The sequence below is a fragment of the Solanum dulcamara genome, chromosome 5, assembly GCF_947179165.1.
Source record: "Solanum dulcamara chromosome 5, daSolDulc1.2, whole genome shotgun sequence".
NCBI lineage: Eukaryota > Viridiplantae > Streptophyta > Magnoliopsida > Solanales > Solanaceae > Solanum > Solanum dulcamara.
In genome coordinates this window covers 18191259-18198808 of record NC_077241.1, presented here as the reverse complement: position 1 = coordinate 18198808, position 7550 = coordinate 18191259, and the positions used below count along the sequence as shown (strand labels likewise).

Genomic DNA, 7550 nt, shown 5'->3' with positions numbered 1-7550 from the left:
ATAGTTGCCACAAAAGCTTACATGCTAACTGTGGCTACTGTTATGTCGCTCCTAAAATACGGCCTATAGTGGCGACATAGTTGCCACAAAATCGTATACGATAACTGTGGCAACTGTTATGTTGCTCCTAAAATATGACCTATAGTGGCGACATAGTTGCCACAAAAGCTTACATGCTAACTGTGGCTAATGTTATGTCGCTCCTAAAATATGGCCTATAGTGGCGACATAATTGCCACAAAAGCTTATACGCTAACTGTGGCTACTGTTATGTCGCTGATAAATGTTGATATTAATTAGTAGCATTTCCTATCGCTGCAAAAAAGTATAAACTATTAACATCAAATTTTATGTCACTGCTACACGTCATTAATTAACAGCCGCAAAAATCCACTAAATATCAGTGGGAACTTTTTTGTCATTGCAAAAGGTAATATTCATCTCGTTACTATAGACCAATATTTAGTGTTTTAAAAACAAATTCTCTAAAATTAGTATATATATAGATATTAAAAACATCTAATATATAGTATTTCACAAAATTAGAACAAAAGCATTTACGAGTACGTACATATTAGCTAGTACTTCAGTTATCATTGTATCTCACAAAATTAGAACAAAAGCATTTCGTGTTTGCATATACAAGTACAAAAAGCAAAAACTCCCATTGCACGCCTAACTACTTCTTGATTGGGCCCCATTGCATAAGAACCTTGTCCCTGAAAATAGAAAAACAATATCAACTTCCTCGAATGACTTCAATGTCTCAAACTATCTTTCATAGTATTCCTTTTCTCCTATAATCAGTAAAAAAGTAGTCAAAAGAGGACTGAGGATGTTAAAGATAGGAGCTTTTCATATAGCTTCTATTGAGTCCTAATTTAACATCAAACAGTACTTAGTCTACAGAAAAGGAAAATTGCCACTTTTTTCCTTGCCAAGAACATGTTTCTTGGGATGTTACTCTTCATATCCCAACCTAAAATCTTAACTTTTCCTTATACTTCACAACATAAAGTAGCAGCTAAAGCAACAATATTTTGTAAATAACAACTAAAAGAAGCAAGATTTTGACTCCAAAAATGGAAACACAGAAACTAAAAAGTTTACAAAACCAAAACCTACAATAACACAAGACTTGAGCACTTTATCTGGAAGCCTTAACAAAAAATCATGCCTTAGTGACTTATTAAATGAGTTTCACCTGCTGAAACCAAGAAAAGCTTTCCCAAAAGTGTCCTATAGATAATGATGAGGTTGTTGATAGCTTATCAGAAGCCTTCACTAGTTTTCAGTAAATAGATAACACAAAAAACTTCCAACAATCTTCCACTTACTGTTGATAACTAAAGTACTTCTTGTTGGCCATAGGCCATAGCTTTGTTGGATTCGGCATCTCTAAAGCCATGGAAAGCTTTCCAGAAAACATTTCAGTTGTTGGATTTTCCTAATAACTAGTCCAACTTTTAATGTAACTATTTTCTACACGAAGATAACAATTTATTATATTCCAAAAGAGCAAGAGAAAGTCCCTGTTGCATTCTAGTCATAATAGCAGCCATTTGTTCTTGGAACATCTTGTCTACCTCGCCTTTCATGTATTCATGCTCCTCTTCTAATTTTTTCTGCAAATCTTCTTTCATATTCTTTTTTAAATCAACAGTCATTTGTTCACATTCTTCTTGTAACTTTCGATCCATATCAGCTTGCAACTCTTGACGAATACTTTCCATTGCCGAAGATACACTTGCCTCTATGTCTGACTGATGTAGTTGAGTCTTTTTAGGAGGCTTCTTTCCATATCCTTTTCCCCGAACATAGCCTGATCTCTCACCGAGAACTGATGATAAAATCTCATCCCTAGTCATGGGATGCTCGATCTCTTCAGATTATTGTTCAACAACAAGTTGTTGAAGCTGACCCTGCAATAACATTTAATTATTTCACCAAAACATAACGCACATATTGAAAGTAACTTTGGACTTTCTTTGGTCCAGCTTTTGGACTTCTTCCAATGCAAACATGTATTCCGAGAAGCAAACTTCCCTGCAGATACCTTGTCCAAATGCAGTCATATGCTTGAAAATACACAATATTTCTATAATTTTCAGCAACTACCATAAGAAACTACGGGCTACATCAAGTTGGACAAGCTAGGGATGGCAAGTTTTAGAAGAAGAAAACTCAACCTCCTTGAACTCTTCTTACAGCTTTAGTGTTCTAACTTTTTCTTCTTCAATTTGGATGTCTCTATTTCATAGCTATATCGACTTTGAAGATTTAATAGTTAGGACCTTTGTAAAGGGGAGAGGCCCTCATTTATAGCTTTCTTAGACTAAACAACTTATCATTAGAGATAAGGACTAGAGTAGGTATTTCTGCTCTGTTTCTGCTGTACAGGTACATTGCAGACCTGCAACACTTGATACAGCACTTGGAATTCCTCTCTTGTTTGCTTCCATTGTGCAGGTAAATTAAGTGTTGCAGCACTTTATGACTTTGTTGTCGAATTGCAGCATACATCTAGAACCTGCAGGTTGATTTAGCATGGTGCAATGGAGTGGATTACTACATCAACAACTAAGTTTACTGCAGAGCTGCAACATCCAACAACAAATACTTCAACTACACAACCATGTACACATCTACAATACAACCATACTTGGAACCTTTAGTATCCAACAACCTGCAACACCTTACAATAGTCATCCTCATCTTCACCTTCAGAACCTGCAGAAATATGGGGCAGAAACTGCAGCTGTAGTTAAGTCCTCAATGGTGTTCTCATTTCCATGTCTTCAAGGGTGTTTATTTACATAGACAAAGAAACTTTACAGCTGATGTTTTGCCCAAACACAGCCACAAATCCAAAGAAGAAAGATTACATATTGAAGTAGACAAGGTGAATTAATGACTATCTTGAGAAGAAGTTGTCTCCAAAAAAAAAGAATAAAGTAACTTGTAGTAGATCAAAAAGATAATAAGGTAATGTCTTTAGGGAATTACATGAATCTGTTGGGATTGCGGATCCAACCATACACGTTCTCCGTTGTCTTTTTTACGTGTATGCTGAATCTCCCAGACTTTATCTGGTGTGTCTTTTTCTCCCAATTCAAGATTTCTCTACAATATAGTTCAATAACAAAAAAAATATATAAGCAAATAATCATATAAATAACAAGAAGTATATGTAATTATAGAAGAACAAATGTGTTTTCACCGTAGCTTCCTCTACTTCTGCAAATCATCGCGTCCCACAAGAATGCGTAGTTATCTGTTTTTCTCTATTTGTTTTATTTCTCTCACTAACAACCTGTACTAAGTCAAGAGATCAAAAAATATTTATGCTAGTCTAGATAGCTACTGAAATATGTCATGTTTTCCATGTAAGCATATGTCTAAGATTATAGAGTGGGCAACAATGTTTTGGTTATAATAAAGTTACCTTGAATTTCTCACTGCCAAAATACTTAACTAGGTATTTCCAGTCCTCCAACTCAACATCCTCAGGTCGATGAGACAATCTTTCTTCATCAGTATCATAGGAAGAGTAAGAATTATGCAATCGAGCTTTCCATGCCCTAAAAAGTCTTTGCATAGTGCTTATCTCAAAGCCTTGTAACTTATGTTCTCGCAGTCCACCACAAAATTCAAATTTGTCCTGAACATATTATAATATTAAATTTGATAAATTAAGTAATTTAAAGACAATACAAAATGGAAAGTAATTTATTACCTTAACCTTATACCACATTGCTTCTCCATGTTTTAAAACAATCTTTTGCCAATTTCCATCTCGAAATGAGATGCTGCTCCTCATGATCAAGCCACAGTAATTAACAATATCTCTAGCACCAGAACCCACAGCTCTAGCAATGTCATCTGGAATAATTATATTGATTTTTCCTACGTACTTGGTTTTAATATCAACCATCTTAGATTTATATTTTCCTCTTCCTCTCTTTTTATTGATGCGAGAAACTACAAAGCAATAATATGGTGATCTTGAGAACTATATGCAATCATGGCATCTTATCATCTCCACTAAAAGCTTGCAGATTCATGGCATCTTATCACCAAAACATCTTTTGTTAACCAATTATCCTCTTCTTTTTTCAACTTAAAGATATATAAAAATTTGAGCTTATATATTTTAAGAAACAGATCAAAAGAAGATTATTAAATAAGTGTCTATATCTGCACCCAAGAAAGAACGAAACTAGTTTAACCTCTGTCAAGTATGAAAACTAGCAGATGAAGGGAAGTAGCAGAACTAGAAGAAGAGAAACTGCCAGCATTTTAAGTTAATTTACTTTGCTGCAGAACACCACCCATTAGTCTATTAGATCCTTGTAAATTTAAATTTCCAGAACCAAGACCAAGCACAGACAATTCTGCACCACTAGCTAGGGACGTGGACTAACCTACGCCAGTTTCAACCTCCGGGGAGGGGCTTACACTTTCTTCTAGAGTTCTGGATGATTGTGTCTCTGGAGATGTTCTTTGGATAGGGTCATTTGATATTTGGCTTATCTGCTGAGGTCCTTGCCTTGGGTTAGATGATTGTTCTGTCTGTAGAGGTCCTTGCCTTGGTGGTATTTGTGGCTGAGATGCAGTTCCAGCAAGACTTTCTCGTCCTTGAAAGTTTCCATGTCCAGTTCTTATACCACCTCTTCCACTTTTACCTCTTCCAGTTCCTTTCATTTCCTGTAACATGATTAAAAAGGAGAAGCATAAGATTCAGAAATTAAAAATGATAAAACATATATCTACCAGCTAAAGAAAACATCAAATACACAACACTTCTACAATCTCCAGCAGCTACCACAGGAAACAAAAGGCTACATCAAGATGGACAAGCTAGGAATGGCAAGTTTTAGAAGGAAAACTCTGAAAAGGATCAAACTATCCTCTTGACTGATCTCATTCTCAATGTGTAATAGACTTTTTATGAGTATTCTGTTTTATTTCTTCTTATTCCATCTAGTTATTTCCTATTGTAAGGGGAGAATCTCCCTTGTTTACTGCTTCAGTAGAACTAAGAACATACTGCTAGAAGTAAGAGCTAGAGTAGTTATCACTTGCATATGCCACAATACAGCAGCAACAGTGACTGCAACTGGTCAACAGCAACAGCCACTCAGCAACAGCAACAGAGACCAGAAGCAACCAACAACCTTCAACAAATACACCATGCTACACCAAAATGACACCAGATTGTGCAAGATTATAGCAAATACAACTCCTGCAGAACCCAAGAAGTTTCAGCTCAAAAGGATAATTGGAGACGTTAGTCGAACGACCTTGAAAAAGTTAGCCGACTTAAGTCGCAAGATGGAGGATTTCACAAATTGGAACTTCCAGCTTGTGGAAAAGGCCTCCAAAAGTTGCAGGATTATAGAAAATACTGTATTTGCAGAGCCCAGGAAGTTTCAACTCAAACGGACAATTGGAGACGTTAGTCGAGCGACCTTGAAAAAGTTAGCCGGCTTCAAAGCACTCTTGGAGGTCCTTTCCCTTTTGTTAGCTTGTGCAAGTTCTTTCTTGTTTTTGTTTGTTGGTTTGTGAACATACACCATAATACAGAACCTGGAATACTTTAACAACAGTAACAACAAGAGGAGACACACCAACAACAATTGTACTTCCAATGTTTCTGCTGTACAACACTCTTGGAAGTATCCTGCAACTTTGAGGCTTGTGTTAGAATTACAGCATCTGAGATTGGATTGCCTGCACCAACAACTACCTTTATACTTGCAACAGCTCAACAACATCACATGTAGAGGCTACAGCAGCAGCAACTACATTACAGAGATGCAGCAACAACAACATAAGAATGTTGTAGAGATGCAGCACAGGAATCAACAATGGGATTTCTCCTTTAGTTTGTCTATCTTGTGCAGGTACTCTGAAGAGATGATCCTGATCACAAGGAAGGGTCTCCTCTTGGGAGTATCTATCAACAACAAACATCTTAACCCCCTCTACTATGGAAGTAACATGGAGCTACCCAAGGACCTGCAACAGCCTATGACCAAGCCACAGCAGGGTATGATGTGCAGGGTGATTAGGATCATGTGGACCTGCACCAAGGCCTCCAAAGCTTGCAGGATTGCAGCAAATACTATAGGGGCAAGGCCCAAGAAGTCTCATCTCAAACGGATAATTGGAGACGTTAGGCGAGCGACCTTGAAAAAGTCAGATGTCTTAAGCCTAAAGAGGGAGCAATTTGCTATTTGGAAACTCCAACTTGTGCAAAATGCCTCCAAATCTTGCAGGACAAAAGAAAAGCATGTTTGTACAAGTCTCAAGGAGTTTCAGCTCAATCGGATAATTGTAGACGTTAGGCGAGCGACCTTGAAAAAGCAAACAGGCTCCAAAACACTCTTAGAGGTCCTTTCTATTTTGCTAGCTTATGCAAGTTCTTTCTTGCTTTTGTTTGTTTGTTGTATTGTTGCAGGTTACTGGAGTGATACATCAACATGCATTAACAACAACTACATGGAGGACATCAAAGATACAACCACCAAATAAAATAGAAACTCCAAGACTGCTATAGGCCCATCCTGGTTTTTCTGTCTTGTTGGCTGGTTGTTTTCCTTTGATGGTTTTTTTGTAGGTACAACAGTTAATGGATCACCTTGGCAAATAAAAGGCATCAACATAGAGACAGCAGCCTTCTAAGATAGGACCTCACTAACACATCAGCTCTCCACCCATGCCAATTCCTTGACTGCAACACCTGCAGCAGATCCATTGCACCCCAAAACTCTTGAAGCTCACTGCTCTTCAACATGCACTAATAACAACTACATAAAGGACATCAAAGATACAACCACCAAATCAAACATCTCCACTATAGCCTCATTGATGGAAATGTAACACATTGATTAAACTTAAAATGCTGATTATATTTACAAAGTTGTAGATACAAGCGTTATGAATTAATTTTATGTCAACCTAATCAAAATAAAATACAGAAAACTTATCAAAACAAGATGTAGACAGATATAAAGTCGTCTCTGTTAAGCAATCTTCAAAAGGATGTATCACTGCCATCTCCATCATTATCATCAATTAACTCTTCTTCGCTTTCTTCATTCTCAGATACATCTATATTATTGTCATTAATAAAATCATCATCCTGATTTTCTTCATCATTGGTACGCAAAATAGTTTGTGGTTCAATATCATCCCTATGTAAAGACACCGCAATATCAATTTCTTGGTCATTGATACTCAAGATATTACATTCCACTTCCTCTTGTTGATAAACTTCTTCATTTATTAATTCTTCTTCAACTTCAGGCATACTGAAAAGGTCACGGGGATTAGTAGCACTTTTCTGATGCACTCACAGTTTACGTAGTTGTTTTAATCAAAAACGCAGATGGACTGTCTACTAGTAAAAAGCTTTTTTCACATAATAGACCAATCGATAATTTATAATCTTCTCTTTTTCACATTCTAATAGCACCAAATTCTTAATTTATCAACTATCTACTGCACAATAATGTCAATCTCATATCTCGCCTCCAAATTATATA

General features: G+C 36.6%; 1 pseudogene; it reads right to left on the bottom strand.

Moving 5' to 3' along the window:
* Positions 1–1261: 1261 nt before the first annotated feature.
* Positions 1262–6156, bottom strand: LOC129890501 (uncharacterized; annotated as a pseudogene).
* Positions 6157–7550: the final 1394 nt, after the last annotated feature.